Source organism: Kogia breviceps, chromosome 4 (genome assembly GCF_026419965.1).
Source record: "Kogia breviceps isolate mKogBre1 chromosome 4, mKogBre1 haplotype 1, whole genome shotgun sequence".
Classification (NCBI taxonomy): domain Eukaryota; kingdom Metazoa; phylum Chordata; class Mammalia; order Artiodactyla; family Physeteridae; genus Kogia; species Kogia breviceps.
Window position 1 is genome coordinate 181,629,034 of NC_081313.1, and position 17,133 is coordinate 181,646,166.

Here is a 17,133-nt window from a genome sequence, read left to right on the forward strand (position 1 = left end):
GGGAAGGGTAAGCTGGGACGAAGTGAGAGAGTGACATGGACAAATATACACTACCAAACGTAAAACAGCTAGCTAGTGGGAAGCAGCCGCATAGCACAGGGAGATCAGCTCGGTGCTTGGTGACCACTTAGAGGTGTGGGTTAGGGAGGGTGGGAGGGAGACACAAGAAGGAGGGGATATGGGGATATATGTATACATAATACTGATTCACTTTGTTATACAGCAGAAACTAACACCACACTGTAGAGCAATTATACTCCAATAAAGATGTTTTTAAAAAAACCCCACACACATTGATTCTCTCACAGTTCTGGGGGTCAGGAGTCCGACTGGGGTCTCACGGGGCTAAATGTAGGCGTGGGCAGGGCGGGTCCTTCCGGAGGCTCCAGGGCAGCATCGGTTCCCGCCTTTTCCAGCTTCTAGAGGCGCCGCATCCCTGGCTCGCGGCCCCCCCTGCATCCTCACAGCCAGCAGTGCAGCCTCTCCCATCTCTCTCTGCCTCTGACCCTCCCGCCTCCCTCTTATAAGGACCCTGTGATGACGCTGGGCCCTCCCAGGGAATCCAGGGTCACCCCTGTCTCAGGGGCCTCAACTTAATCCCACTCTCAAAGTCCCCTCTGCCCCGTGAGGTGACATGTCCACAGACCCCAGGACCAGAACGGGGACGTCCTTGGGGCCATCACTCTATCACAGCTTGCTTCTGCTTTTTTTACTCCTCCATGCTTTTGTCTGAATAAAACAGCCCATTTTTTTCCTGCACATTTAATCCTTGCTGGCTACTAGACATAACATTCTGTGTGGTCTGCTTGACCGCCCTTGAGGCAGGAGCCTCCTTTATACACAAAACCAACCAACCAACCAAACACTGAAGCCCAGGCTAAAGAAAACTGGGTGAGGTCCCCCGGCGACTGCTGAGCGGAGGCGGCTGAGAGTCCGGTGGGTTCAGGGTGGCATCACTGGACACAGGAGTAAGTTGAAGCCAGGCACGGGGAAGAGGGGGCCGTAGGAGGGTCAGGCTGACAGCAACGAGGTGGCGTTCGTCAGAACAGAGAGCAGAGGGCATTCCAGGCCAGGGGAAGGAAGCAGGAGTGTGAGCCCAGAGGCAGGAGGGAGACAAATCAACAGTGCAGAGAAAGCTGCCCCAGGCCGGCTGCCCAGGAACAAGGATGAAGGCGGGAAGCAGGTGAACGGAATCAACCAGAAGAAATCAAATCCGGCCGAAGCCCCCCAGGGCTGAGCTGCGAGAGAAGCAGCAAATGGATGAAAATCCCACCCGGCGGAGAAGCACAAACAATCTAGAGGTTTAAAAATAGATGATGGGCCCCGCGATGCCACTTCTGGGTATCCACCCGAGAGGACTGAAAACAGCCATCCACACAAAAAACCGCAGGCAAACGTTCACTGCAGCCCGAGTCACAGCAACCAAGAAGTGGAAACACCTCAACGCCCATCGATAGACGAATGCATCAAAACAACGTGACAGATGCGTACAAAGGAATACTATTCTGCTGTAAAGTATGAGCGTGGACGCACCCCGAGGACACGACGCTCAGTGAGAGAAGCCAGACACAGAAGGCCACACAGGGTGTGATTCCACTGATGGGAAACGTCCAGAACAGCCCGACCCACAGAGTCAGAGACTGGGTTCCTGGCTGTCAGGGGCTTGCGGGGTGGGGGGACCGGGGAGTGTTTAATGGGGACAGTTTCAAATTCACAAGGTGAAACGGTGCAGGATGGATGCGGGGGTGGGAGGGGGGCAGTGGTCGCACAACAGCGTGAATGTACTTAATGCTGCTGAGCTGTACACTAAAAACGGTTAAAGTGGTGAATTTAGAGTGACGTGTGGCTTCCCTGGTGGCGCGGAGGTTGAGGGTCCGCCTGCCGATGCAGGGGACGCGGGTTCGTGCCCCGGTCCGGGAGGATCCCACGTGCCGCGGAGCGGCTGGGCCCGTGAGCCGTGGCCGCTGAGCCTGCGCGTCCGGAGCCTGTGCTCCGCAGCGGGAGGGGCCACAACAGTGAGAGGCCCGCGTACCGCAGAAATAAAAAATAAATAAATAAAATAAAATAAAGTGACGTGTAACTCACCACGATGAAAAAACAAAACAAATCAGAGTGGGCAGAAGTGGACGCAGGGAGGTGAGTTACGATGCCCACAGGGTGCTGAGCAGAGATGGGCGGGGGCGGGGGGGGAGGGGAGGAGGAAGGGGGATGGTGTCCGGCATGTGATAAACTGATTTATTGATCCCCAGAAACTAGCGTGACTGGCAGGGCCCTCCCCTCGGGCGGCGGGAAACATGCATGGGATGGTCCTTACACCCGCCCCTGGCACCATCCCGACGTTGACGGCTGAGTAAAGAGGCCACTGAAAAAAAGGCTTCGGAGCAACAAAGGGTCCCATTCACCGTCCCAGGTCCCAGAGCGGGGGCGACTCCTGCCCGCTTTCTCCCAGACATCTCCCAGGGGTGCCCAGTTTCACTTTTAAAGGACACACCGAACACCTCCCCACAAAGCAGGCTGCTTTCCAGCAACCCTCTGCTTCGGCCAGATGCTCCGGCAATGTGTGAGCCAGCACCCAGGGCGCTGCTCGGAGGCAGGGACCCGGGCGGGAGGGCAGGGGCAGCAGCGCCCTCGGGAGGCTTCCCAGCCTCAGGCCGTCTGTGCCAAAACTCTCCCCTGGGGTTTCGGGGGTGTCCCTCGGGGTCCAGGGGGTGGGACTCCACGCTCCCAACGCAGGGACCCCGGTCTATCCCTGGTCGGGGAGCTAGATCCCACACGCCGCAGCTAAGAAGTCTGTACGCACCAACTAAAGATACGCATGCCACAAAGAAGACTCAGCGCAGCCAAAATGAATAAATAAATAAATACATATTTAAAAAAAAAAAAAGAAACTCTACCCTGGAGTTTCAAAACTCCCCCTCCTTTGATCAGAACGTGGCACCTATGCAAAGCTGGGCCAGGACATTCAGAAAGGGCTGGCTTCCACTGGGACTTCAGTCACCAGCAGCGGGACCCGTCCAAGTCCCCCCCCAACCAATGCATGGATTTGGGATGGGTGGGACCCATGTGTCTCACAGTAGGAGGAAGACGTTTCTCCAAAACACTAAGCAGTGTCTGCGGCCACGATATGCAAGACAATGAGTTTTCAACTCCCCGAAGTCACATCCAGGAGCACAGCCTTTGTTGGTTACGATGGAAGCAGGATAAAGCTGACATCACGCTGCAAAGATGCAAGGCAAAGTTCACAGCACAGAGGATGGAGAATCTGACCTCCGGAACAGTTCTGGTGGGGGGGGGGGGGGCGGGGGGGCAGGGAGGAGACTAATCTGGGCCTCTGCGTACCTGACGGGGCAAATACTACCTGGGACAGGTATTCAAGGTTAATATCTGGGTGATGCCACGTGGGTGTCAGGGACCCCTGGGACGGGACGAGAAGGCACTCAGCACCCAAATCTGTAACCTCAATCTAATCACGAGAAAAACATTAAACTAACCCACACCGAGGGGCATCTTGCAAAACTCCTGACCCGGGCGGGCTTCCCTGGTGGCGCAGTGGTTGCGAGTCCGCCTGCCGATGCAGGAGACGGGGGTTCGTGCCCCGGTCGGGGAAGATCCCACATGCCACGGAGCGGCTGGGCCCGTGAGCCGTGGCCGCTGAGCCTGCGCGTCCGGAGCCTGTGCTCCGCAACGGGAGAGGCCACAGCAGTGAGAGGCCCGCGTACCAAAAACAACAACAACAACAACAAAAAACTCCTGACCCGTCCTTCTCACAGCTGTCCAGGCATGAAAGACAAGGAAAGTTAGAGAAACTGTCATCGCTCAGAGGGGCTAAGAAGATGTGAGGACTAAAGTCATGTGGGATCCTGGAGGGGGCCCTGGGGCAGAAAAGGACATCAGGGGAAGCTAGTGGAATCCAAACTCAGTGCGGGCTTGAGTCAATGGTGATGCACCCATGCTGATTTCCTAGGGTGGCAAAGGCACCCCGGAAAGCAGGATGCTGGTGGCGGTAGAGTTTGGGTGAGGGGTACACGGGACTCTCTGTACTACCTCTGTGACTTTTCTGGACACCTGAAATTAGTCCAAAATAAAAAATATAATTAAAAAGAAACAGGGAGTTTTGGATTACCAGATGAAATGATTGTATATAGGATGGATAAACAACAAGGTCCTATTATAGAGCACAGGGAACTATATTCAATATCTTATAATAATCTATACTGAAAAAGAATATGAAAGAGTATATATGTATAACTGAATCACTTTGCTATATAGCAGAAATTAACACAACATTGTAAATCAGCTATATTTCAATAATTTTTTTTTAAAAAAAGCAGATGTCGGAATGCAGCCCACTATCCTTCTTAGAGACGACATGTGGGGTGCTGGCTGTGGTACCCGGAGAGACGGGCATGGGCACCAGCTTATCCTACACCCCATTTCACAGTGAGGGAAGTGGAGGCCCAGAGGACGGGGGACTTTGACGATTTGGAAATAAGAAATGGAGCTGAGGGACTTCTCTGGTGGCGCAGCGGCTAAGACTCTGCACTCCCAATGCAGGGGGTCTGGATTCGATCCCTGGCCAGGGAACTAGATTCCACATGCATGCCGCAACTAACAGTTCTCATGCCACAACTAAGAAGCCCACATGCAGCAACTAAGACCCAGCACGACAAGTAAATAAATAAATGTTTAAAAAAAAGAAAAAAAGAAACGGAGCTGAGACCGGAACCTGAGGTTCCAGAACCCTGGCCCCCTGTCCTTCATGGCCCCAAACTGCACACACACGTGAGGTTTGTGAACATCACTGGACATGCTTTGTTTTCTTTACACAGCCCCTGAGAAGCTCCTGGAATCGTCTGATGAGAGAGAGAAAGAGACAGAGAGAGACAAAGACAGAGAAACAGAGACAGAGGGAGAGACAGAAAAAGAGAGAGAGAGACAGAAAGACAGAGACAGAAGGAGAGAGACAGAGACAGAAAGACAGAGACAGAGAGACAGAACAGAGCAAATCTATTTTTTAAACAATAAAAACCACCCAGCTCCTCCCCAAAGCCTCACCAGCCCAGCTTCCTCTTACCACCTCCTGCTGTCAATCATTCAAGTCAAAAACAACTCTGGAAAAAAAAAAACAAAAACAGCTCTGCATTTCACTAAGTAGCAATTTGAAGGGGAAAAAAAATTCCACTTCTCGTTGGTGCCTCAAATATTTACAAGTCAGCCTGGAAGAACTAATCTGTCAGTTTCTCGACCTAAAGAGAGAGGCAGTGCTAAGTTCAGCAGGTGCTGAGCGAGGAGCCCCAGCCCAGGGAAGGGAGCCTCAGTTTTCACGGCAACCTGGCCTTTTACAAGCTCGCTCTGGGACGCTATGCCTGGCAAACTGTGGCTCTTGGAACATCTTTCTAAAAAACACCCATCGCCTGACAATACAAGGGTTCGTCTGACTATGCATTTGGATGCCCATTAATTCACTGTGTTACTATTTTGTTTTCCTTTACTTTACATGCTTTTTTCGGTTCATGATGTAAAAGCTATGAGCACAGACATTTATATACAAAGTTTGATGTTTGTACATTTTTAAGTAACGTTATAATAAACATAATTGATGTCTTAAAATGCGACCTATTTTTGAGCTATCAGAGGCCACGGTTCTTTAAATCTAAGAGCCTGTTATTTCTAAGACGCATGTCCCTCACGTCTCGTGACACTAAAGAAAATCAATGATCCATCGCAGTAGGGCACGATGCTATGGGAAATATAATCATTCCATACAGTTCTTCCCAAATCGTTAACCCCCGCTCACCCAGAAGGCTGTGGGCATCCAAGCTCCTAACTAGGCAGCATCAGAGGCAACGTCTCAGAAGTCAAGTATTATTTGCTCTCCCAATACTAGAGCTTAAATGAAACCATAAAAGCTATGAAACCCCAAGTTCAAGTCCCAGCATTGCCATGAACCTGTGAAACCAATGGACCTCAGTCTCGCCATCTGTAAATCACACAAGTTGGACTAGAGGGGTGGCCAGACTTTTCCTGGAAGGGGCCAAAGAATCAATATTTTCTGCTTTGTGAGCCTTAGCGTCTCGTGTGTGGTGGGAAACCCGACATGAGCAACACCTGAACGGATGCATGTGGATCTGTGCCAGTAAGACTTTGCTTCTGGACACGGAAATGTGAACTCTGTAATTTTCATGCGTCGTGACATATCAGGCTTCGTTTGACTTTTTTCAACCATTTAAAAATGGTACAGATGAACCTGTTTGAAGGGCAGGAATAGAGGCGCAGACATAGACAACTGACGAGTGGACACAGCGGGGGGCCGGGGGAGGGAGATGAATTGGGAGACTGGGATTGACGTATGTGCGCTGCCCTGTGTAAAACGGATAGCTGGTGGGAAGCTGCTGTAGAGCACAGGAGCTCAGCTCTGTGCTCTGTGCTGACCTGGATGGGGGGATGGTGGGGTGGGAGGGAGGTCCAAGAGGGAGGGGATATATGTATACATATGGCTGATTCACTTCGTTGTACAGCAGAAACTAACACAACATTGTAAAGCAACTGTATCCCAATTAAAAAGAAAAAGAAAAAAGAAAAATGTAAAAACCATTCTGGGAATTCCCTGGTGGCCCATTCACTGGCGGTCCAGTGGTTAGAGCTCAGTGCTTTCACTACCGAGGGTCTGGGTTCAATCCCTGGTCGGGGAACTAACGTCCCGCAAGCCGCGAGGCAGGGCCAAAACAACAAACAAACAAACAGAAAAAATATTCTTAGCTCAGGGGCCTTACAAAAACAGATGGTGATGGAGGATCTGGCCCATAAGCCACGCCGCCCCCTGGACTGGACAACCTCGGGGCCCTTCCACAACTGACTTTCCAAGGTGCTCTGATTCTCAATCCACATTTTCAACCTGCAGATATTTCAGTAGCTCTAAAAACGACCCACCAAGTGGGCATATATCTGGAGAAAACTCTAATTCAAAAAGATACATGCACCCCTATGTTCACAGCAGCACTATTCACAGTAGCTGAGACATGGAAGCAACCTAAATGTCCGTGGACAGATGAACGTATAAAGAAGATGTGGTACATATATACAATGGAATACTACTCAGTCATAAAAAAGGACAAAATAATGCCATTTGCAGCAACATTGATACAACTAGAGATTATCATACTAAGTGAAGTAAGTTAGAAAAAGAAACACAAATACCATATGATAGCATTTATATGTGGAATCTAAAATATGGCACAAATGAACCTATCCATGAAACAGAAACAGATTCACAGACATAGAGAACAGACTTGCGGTTGCCAAGGGGGAGCTGGGGAGAGAAAGGGATGGAATGGGAGTTTGGGGTTAGTAGATGCAAACTATTACATTTAGACTGGATAAACAACAAGGTCCTACTGTAGAGCATAGGGAACTATATCCAAACTCCTGGGATAAACTGTAACAGAAAAGAAAATTTTTTAAAAATGTATATATGTGTATAACTGTCACTCTGCTGTACAGCAGAAATTAACACAACATTGTAAATCAACTATACTTCAATAAAATAAAATTTCAAAATATTAAAAAATAGGGACTTCCCTGGTGGCGCAGTGGTTAAGAATCTACCCACCAATGCAGGGGACACAGGTTCGAGCCCTGGTCCGGGAAGATCCCACATGCCGAGAAGCAACTAAGCCTATGCGCCACAACTACTGAAGCCCATGCGCGCTAGGGCCTGCGAGCCACAACTACTGAGCCCACGTGCTACAACTAATGAAGCCCACACGCTTATAGCCCATGCTCCACAAGAAGAGAAGCCACTGCAATGAGAAGCCCACACACCACAACAAAGAGTAGCCCTCGCTCGCCGCAACTGGAGAAAGCCCATGCTCAGGAGCGAAGACCCAATGCGACCAAAAATAAATAAAAATAAAATTTAAAATTTAAAAATTTTTAAAAAGTATCTTTTTACTGTAGTGCAATCATAGAATTGTAAAATCTTATTAGACATAGTTCAGCCCAACGGTTCCCATCTGCGGGTGACTCTGCCCCCTCAGGGGACACTGGGCCATGTCTCGGGCATCTGTGGTTATCAGGACTGGGGGCTCCTGGCATCGAGTGGGTGGGTCCAGGGAGGCTGCTCCACACCCCACAGTGCCCAGGACGGCCCCCCAGAGAGGATGACCGGATGGACCCCCAGCGTCCACACTGCCGAGGAGGAGAAACCCTGCCTTAATCAAACCCATCACGTTAATAACAAGAACGCCTCATATTTACAGAAAATCCCCACCACCTCCTCCAGAGGTGCCTCACTGGGTCTGCACAACCTGGAAGTGGTCAAGGAGGGTGTGCCTGCCCCGTCCTACAGGTGACAAACAACCAAGAGCTTCCCCGGGGCTGCGAGGTGACCTGCGACCTCCTCCACGCTCCTGTCCCCGTGAACTTGAAATCTCCCGCTTCCTCCCAGGGGCCCAGTCAGGCCCGAGTTCTCCATTTTCTGTCAGCTGGTGCCAATGTTGACTTTTCCAGTGTTGAGAGAGAGGGAACGGGGGGAGAGGGGAGAAGAGCGTTTAGAAATTAGGACCACAGGGCCCCACAAAAGCTGACTCTCACCCACGAGGGTGACCCCTTTCTAGGTGGCGTGGGGTGCAGTGTCCTCCCCCGCAAAGGTACGTGCGCTTCCTCAGCATGGTAGCTGGGAGTGGGACCTGATTTGGAAATGGCATCTTTGTGGGTGTCATCGAGCTAACGTGAGGTCACACGGGGTAGGTTGGCCCTAAGCCAATGACTGGTGTCCTCAGAAGAGGGAAATGTGGACACGCGTGAGACTTGATAAAGATGCTCTCCTTGACCCGATTCTACTCAGGCTACCTTGAACTTTTCAAGGGGACCTCGACGTTTGGGTTCCCGTGTTCACCTCTGCATTGTCCAGTTTTAACAAGGATCCTGCTACGTTGGTTGCCTGAGGCTCCCCCAGCCTCCACATGTGACAACTCCCAATACCTGCTCCGGTTCCTCAGGCCCTCCCCCAGGTGATGGCTGATCCGGCCACCTGCAGGCGGAATCCTCAGAGGTCCCCTTAACCAGAATCTCCCCTTATGTTTCCTCTTGGCCATTTTCCATCCACAGACCCCCACCGGCTCCTTGGCTACGTGTCCCCGCTTGTCCGTGCTGTATTCAGAGTGGAGCCTAGTTCTATACGGAGGTTTCATTTCCCCGTTGCAATCGTTTCAGGGTAGTGTCTGTTCTTACTGTTCTAGCTACTGTCCAGCTCCGGGTTTTCTTTGACAGACACACAGGGTGATGGCCACGTGATGACCAAGGCTGAGACCGGAATGATACATCTACAAGCCATGGAGCGCCAGGAGTTGCTGGAAACTACCACCTTCCAGAAGCCGGAAGAAGCGGGAAGGACCCTGCCCTGAAGCCCCCAGGGGAAGCGTGGCTCGACCCACACTGATTTCAGACTTCTGGCCTCCAAGACTGGGAAAAGACAGATTTCTGCTGCTTCAGGCCACCTGGTCTGTGGCGCTTTGTTACGGGGGCCCGAGGAAAGTCACACAAGTAGGCAAAGACAGGCTGGTAGGGCTGGGGCCTTACTCTGACCCTCCCAGCCACAGCCTGTCTGCTCCGGCATGGGAGCTGCACAGACTCGGCTGGATTCACCTCCTGTTTTTGATTTCTCTTGACTTTTTTGTCCAACAAATTAAGGAGCTTCTTAAGAAGGCAGGGGCAGGGGTCATGGCCTTGACAACCAAGGACAAAAGATATGATCATTAGTAACTGTCACGAAGCAGAGCTGGCGGGCGGGTTTCAAATTAATTTGCACCCCAGATTCACCTGGCCCCTCGCCCGGCACCCCATCATGTTAGCAAAGAGCTGTGGAAACTCACATGTACACACCCATGCACACCCACAGTCATGAAAAGCAAACTAATTGACGTACCGCAAAGATGGGTCATCCTTTTGTCTTTTATCACCTGCAAATAGTTAATTTTCAGAAACTCCAGAAAGGGGAGCAGCTTCTACAAATCGGTTTCTCCCCCTCGGCACTGCATCCGGCATCGAGAGGGCGGAGGCCGGGGAGGTGCTCCACAGCCACGGTGCCCAGGAGGGCCCCGGTAGAAGATGACCAGCCCCAGGGTCCAGGGTGCCCAGGGAGGGGGGAGACCCTGCCCCTGACGGCTGTGCTCCTCCCACCTGCCCCCTGGCAAACTTCTCAGTGGCCTCTGCCCCTGACGTCCCATGCACAGGTGTCATCCCCACCTGCCCGCCCCCCAAGAGACTTCTCCCTGTCGCCGCGCACCTGGGGAGCTCATGGAACACACAGGCCTGGGCCCCCATCTCCGCCACCCCCAGGGACCCCAGCTCAGAGAGCCGGGCCAGGGACAGAAAGGCCCCGGGGCCGCGTCTCTACGCCGCCCCCCACACGCACACAAGCTCCCCATTCACGCGGTGCTCTCGGAGCCTGGCACCCGGTCTGAAGCTTAAAATAGACACACAACCAGCCTTTGTTGGGGAGAGGAAGGAAGGAAGGAAGGAAGGAAGGTTTCAGACAAAGGAGACAGCACACTGCACCATCCAGGAAAGCTGGGGGGCCTGAGCTGGGAGGGCGGCCAGGAGGAGCGGGAGCGGTGGTAACTGGAGGCCAAGTGAAGGTCACTCCGAAGGTGGGATGGGTCCAACTCCCCGGTGCCACCAAGGGCCAAGGGAGCAACCTCGGTTTTGTCGAGTGGGTGACGAGCTGGTGGAGGTGGCGGGCAAAGGACGAACCAATCTCAGCTTTAGAGAGAAGATTCTGGTCATGGTGGGGGCGTCAACCCGTTGGAGCGGGAGAGACCAGAGGCTGATCTGCCAGCTGGGATGTTCTGATGGAGAGACAGGGAAACACTTAACTCAGGGGGGGAAGAAACACAGACGGGAGAGGGAAAGGCAGATCCGGGGTGGCTGATGCCCCAATGACCACCCCCGACCTCTGAGCTTCAGTGTAGTGGGCTGTCAAATGCCCAGGAAAAAAGCCATTTACATAGCAGCACGATTCTTCACTGCCAAAATGTGGGAGCAGCCGGGATGTCCACCAACAGGTGCACGGATAAACACGTGTCCCTGCACACACAGGAATGTCCCTCAGCAACGAAAGGAGAGAAGCCCTGACACTCGCTGCCACGTGGACGGACCCTGAGACCACGATGCTCAGTGAGAGAAGCCAGACACGGAAGGCCACACAGGGTGTGATTCCACGGATGGGAAACGCCCAGGACGGGCCGATGCACAGACACAGAGAGCGGGTTCGTGGTTGTCAGCTGGGCAGGGGGGATCAGGGTGACTGCTCGTGGGGAGGGAGATCTTACTGAGGTGATGGAAGGTTCTAAGAGGGGTTTCTAGAGATTGTTGCACAACTCGATAAACGTACGAAAAAACTGAACTATGTGCTAAAGTGGCTGAGTTTTATGAAACGGCAATTGTACCTCAATTTAAAAAATAAAAAAGTAAGACTTTTCCCCTTTGCAAGGTTCTCAGGGAGAACTGGTACTGTTTCTGTTAGAGTCTCAGAGCTGCCCACAAGCCCCCCTATCCACCAGCTGGCAGGACAGGATGCAACGTCACAGCATGGACGAGGAGGAGGGGGCGGAGTTGTGAGTGCCTGGGACAAGTCACCCACCTTTTCAGTGACCCAGTCTGGTCTGAGGTCTCCTGGGTGACGTACGGAATGAACGCTTTTCTCTAGACCCTGAAGAGAGAGAGGGAGACGCCATGCCCAAGGGCAGCACAAGAGAGAAGCGGTGAAAAGCGAGGTCCAGAGCTGCTGAATTGAGCATTGAACACGGCAAACCTTGACATCATCAAGGACAGGGTCTGCAGGAGACAAACCTTCCCAGAACAAAGAGGAGGCTCGGCCCATCACCCTGGGGCTGTGAAGGCAAAGCAACCTGCAGGGAGCGATGGAAGGGGTTGAAGTTTGGGTCAACACCTAGCAATCACACAACTGTCCTGGGCACCCTCCTCTCTAGAAAGCTCCAGAAAGTTCCAAAGTCATGGAGGCCAGGCCCAACCACGCTTCCCTAAGAAATTACACAGGAACTTCAAGAACACAAATGCCTGGGACTTCCCTGGCGGTCCAATGGTAAAGACTGCGCTTCCACTGCAGGGGGCACGGGTTCAGTCCCTGGCTGGGGACCTAAGATCCTGCATGTCCCTTGGCACAGCCAAAAAAAAAACCAACACAAGTGCCATAGTCAATACAATTTTAAAGGCGACTATTTGTTTCCAGATGCAAATGAGAAAACCTGTAATAACACTTTGGTGAGAAGAAGGCACTTTTTACACCACAACAGGGTGTACCCAAAAACATGCTTCCATTCAGTAAGCACGAAGCTGAACTGTCTCTCAGGGTAATTCATATTCAGTTGTCTTTACCTTCAAACTATGGGCCCCAGGCTTTATGAAACATGGAGCAGAAAACAATAGCATCAGTCACAATTATTTGCAGTTGGAGACCAAAAACCACTGGAAGAACTCAAGCTCCTGTAGAAGCCTCCTGCACTAGGTTACAACCAAGGAAACGAATCGCAAATGTAGGCACCTTTCAGTGACTGCAGCTAATCATTTGATCCTACATTCAAAATCAGTATAAGTGTTCAAAAGCCACACAAAACACTCACCTAGAAAGAAGTCAGCATTTCTAAAATTCTCTAAAAAGCGGTGTGATTTTTGTTTTCCTCTCAAAACCAGAACACGAGATGATACAAAAACCAACCCAAATCTGAATGGCCATACTTCTTAAGGATCAAAGGCGAGGTGTGATCATTAAAGGAGAAAATAACTCAGTTTTGTTTCCGAAAGGTGTCTCCACCAGGGGTGATTCTACTCCCTGGGAGTAGGGGGTGACATCTGGGTACGTCTGTCATTGTCACACTGGTGGGGGAGGAGTCCTGGCATTGAGTGGATGGGGCCAGGGATGCTACTCCACGCCCCCCAGTGCCCAGGACGGCCCCCCACAGACCCGGCCCCAATGCCAGCAGTGCGATGTTTGTCAGCACTGCCAAGGGGAAAGACCCTGGTCCACCACGTGAACTCAAGCTGTAAAGCTCATATAATCGTGGCCTAGTGGTCCCGTTCAGGGCACACACATCCGAATGGCTCCTGTGGGGTACACTTAATCAAAACCATCCGAGAAGCTTTCTCTTAAGTAGCTGTGCTTGTTCCTTGATAAAGCTTCAGAATCCAGGCAGATGCAGGTAGATCTGGCTTTTGTTGTTGTTGTTTTCCCCTCATTTTTAATAATATGAAGAAACCATTTTTTTTTTTTGCAGATTCTTTTTTTTTTTTTTTTTTTAAACATTTATTTATTTATTTAGGCTGTGCCAAGTCTTAGTTGTGGCACACGGGATCTTCGTTGCGGCACGTGGGCTTCTTAGTGGCAGCATGCGAACGCTTAGTTGCAACATGCACGTGGGATCTAGTTCCCCGACCAGGGATTGAACCCGGGCGCCCTGTGTTGGGAGTGTGGAGTCTTACCCACTGGACCACCAGGGAGATCCCTGCAGATTCTTTTTTAAAGCTCCAGAGGGGATTCTTACGTGCACTCCAAGATTGAGGGACTGGTGTCAAGCTTCAAGTGATTCCTTCCCTCCCCTCCCTGACAACCCAGTAATTCTACACACCCACCTTCCTCCCCCCCAAAAAACCTTAATTTAGAACATTATTATCAACGCGCACGTACCCTCGCCATGTGCCAGGAGCGTGCGAGGTACACGCATCCCCTCATTTGACCCTGGCAGCCGTCCTGTGAGGTACCTGCTCCTATTATTCCCACTTTACAGAGGAGTAAACTTAATCCCCAGAGGCGACACAGCCAAGCAAGCAGCCCGAGTGGACACGGGAACACAGGCCCACCTTCCAGAGCCCGCTACACTCTCAACCCGTGCAAGACCACAGCGCGCGACTGAACAAGTCTGTGCTTGGCGTTTGCCTCGCTGACAACTAGCAATGGTGAAGGCTCATCACTCCTGTCTTCTACCGCCCACCTTCCAGCCCCGAGCAAGCCCCGCTCCCCAGGAAAAATAAAAGCGCTACCCACTTCCCTCAATATCATTGTCCCCAAAACTCCCACTTTGATTCCGGGCTCGTGAGCCCCCAAATTCCTGAAAAATTCGGCCACCAAGAGGAGCCTCTCTGCTTCCCCTTTGCACCCTGCCTCCCAGAAACAGAACTTGCAAAGTGTGTCCAAAGCCCATGTCCTGCAGCTCACTGCCTGGCCAAGGGGTTTCTGCCCCATGCCCCCTTCTACACCAGATGATTAGCCAAAGTGGGGGGGATTCCCCTCCACAATCCTCATAACTGACTTCGAACCGAGATCCCCCCATTTCCTCCTGAATAATCAACCTCCTGCAAAACGGCGGGGGGGGGTGTCTCTCAGCTTCTATCCCACCTCCCTCCCCCCCCCACTCCTTTCTCTTCACTCACAGACTCCTAACTCTCCATTTCTCCTGATAGCCCTCGGAAGCTTTCTGAAAGGAGCCTGATGCCCCTCTTCCCTCGGCTCCCCCCAACTCAGCTCTCTGGCCCTGTGCCAGCTCACCCTGACCCCGAGTTCCTCAATCACCCTCCTCGGCCACCAGGACCCCCCAACTCCATCGCAGTCCCCTCTCCAGCTAACCTCGACCCCCAGCTCCAGCCCCCAACTCCACCCCAAACCCCCGACCTAGCACCCTCTTCAGGAACCCCGACCCCAACACCTAAGCCGGATCCCCGGCCCCTCCTCACAGACCCCGACCCCCGTTTCCGTCCGCAGACGTTCCAGGACTCGCCACCCGCGGCCGCCCGGGCCTCCCCTCAGCCCCGGCCGCACCCTGCGCCCAGCACTCGAGGCGGGGGCGGCAGACCCTGGCCCAAATCACGGCCGCACGCGCCCTTACCTGCGCTCGCGCCGCCACGGCCGCCTCAGCCCCTCACGCAGCGAAGCCGAACCCACCACGGGCCCGCGAGCGCTCGCTCCCCTCCGCGGGGGCGGGGGCGGCTCGCAGGGGGCGGGCATTGGCGCCCAACGCGGCCAATCGCGGGCGCCGGCGGCGGGAGCCAGGGCTCGGGGCGGGGCGCAGGGCAGGCAGCGGGGTAGGCTGCGCCTGGGAGAGGGGGTGGGGCGGGGGGGCGGGGGCGGGACCGGGAGGCGGGGCGTTGAGTGGCACCGCTGCTGGCCACCCGCAACGGGAGAACGCGCAGCGGGGAAGAGCTATGCTAATATGCAAATAGGTACAGTGTGGTGCCCCCCGCCGCGGGGCGGCGAGCCGAGTTTCAGAGGTGACTTAGTGACGTCGAGGAGGCGCGAGGCGTTTGGCGAGTTCGAATCCCGGTTGGGGCCGTGGCTTCAAATCCGAATCCTACCTCACGTGCGGGGGAAGAACGTCCCCTCCTATTCAGTCGCTTGACCTGCAGGACAATAATAACTGCTTCCTCTCGTTGAACGCTCTGCATAAGGCTAGGAGGCGAGACGATATTACCCCCCCCCCCCGTTTTACAGGGGTGGAAACTGAGTCTCAGAGAGGTTAAACTCAAGGTCATTTGCTCAACCCTGTCCAGGGTTTCTTAATATCCTAACTCCTGGGGCTTGATTGTAAAATGCAGACTCCTGGGCCCCCACCCAAATCGAATGAACCAGAATCCTGAAAGGAACTGAACCCCTGGAATGTGCATTTTTAACATGCTCCCTCGTTAATGTTGGGAAACGTTTGGTATGTCTCCAAAAGTACCCAGCGGTCATGGAGGGGAGACTTACTTATACAGGAGGATGGAGCCACCGTATTCTGGGACTTCCAGAACTTTGTGCAACACTGTTACTCTGTGATCTGAGCTGCTGGCCTCCCAGCTGGGCCCCCCCACGGCTGCTGTCATCCCTGCAGGAACCTCCCTGCTCACCCCTTGCAGTGCACAGACAGAACCAGGTGCCTGGTGACAGCATCTCACTCCCCAGCTCCATCCCACAGGAGGAATTACTGCCTGCACAAGGGTTGCAAACTGGTGGCCCCCAGATGCTGTAAAATTCTAAATTCGTTGCCAACATTTAAAAATCAGATTGTTTCACAAAAAGACATCCAGATTTCCAGGCACTCTTGAAAAATCAGGTCTGGCGATTCTTGCAGCCCCAAAGACAGATTAGGGCAGGGCTGGGGTGAGGCAAGTGAGGCACTTTTCTCAACTCCTGAACCTAAAGGGGCACCCCAAAACCCTCACCATCCAGATAAATACTATATAAATGCCATATATATATATATATTTTGCGGTACGCGGGCCTCTCACCGCCGCAGCCTCTCCCACCGCAGAGCGCAGGCTCCGGACGCGCAGGCGCAGCAGCCATGGCTCACGGGCCCAGCCGCTCCGCGGCACGTGGGATCCTCCCGGACCGGGGCACGAACCCGCGCCCCTTGCATCGACAGGCAGACTCTCAACCACTGCACCACCAGGGAGGCCCCTAAATGCCATATTTTTTAAAGTCAAAATAAATGCAGAAATAATCCATGATGAACAAAATAACTAAAATTTTAAAGAAGGACAAGATTTGATTCTGCTCTTGTGCAAACCACCTCCTTTGCTACTCTCTAGCCCCAGCCCTGTCAGATCCTGTCTTTATTTCAAAAATAGTGATGTTTTGTTCATCATGGTTTCCTTTCCATTAAACATTGCAATAAAATATGTATCTAGATGGCTGAGTTTTTTGTCACACGTGGCGAGTGCCTCGCTCTCTCACCCTAGTCCTGGCCGTGTTTGTAAATTCACGAAATCTGCCCTGAGCCATTCAGTGGATGGGAAAACTGAGGCCCTGCAGGTTTGTTTGTTGTTGTTGTTTTAATTAATTTTTATTGGAGTGTAGTTGCTTTACATCCTGCAGGTTGTTCCCCAGGTAATTTGAGGATCGTAGTGCCTGCCCGATCACCTCAATGGCTGCAGGAAGTACAGGGTCCAGCAAGGCTGGTGTGATCTCTTGTGGGGGTCACAGTGGAGAAGCACTGAAACGTTCCCATGATGCCCCGGAGTCCTCATCACAAAAGTCCGAACTCTTCCCACAGACCCATCCCTCACCCCCATCTTTCTGGTCTCTCATCCTTTACAGGTGGCGAGCTGACCTCCCCATCCCAAAAAAGGCACTCTGTTGCGGAA

At 52.7% G+C, this 17,133-nt stretch overlaps 1 protein-coding gene across 3 annotated transcripts in view; it reads right to left on the reverse strand.

The window, feature by feature from the left end:
• Positions 1-15,075, reverse strand: part of GNG7 (G protein subunit gamma 7) — a 157,091-nt gene extending 142,016 nt beyond the window's left edge. Inside the window, exon 1 of one of the 3 annotated variants that reach the window (XM_059060409.2) lies at positions 14,898-15,075. The gene's annotated coding sequence lies outside the window, so the exon portion shown is untranslated. The remainder of the gene's footprint in view (positions 1-14,897) is intronic. The other 2 variants (XM_067033226.1, XM_067033225.1) reach the window with 2 other exon arrangements.
• Positions 15,076-17,133: the final 2,058 nt, after the last annotated feature.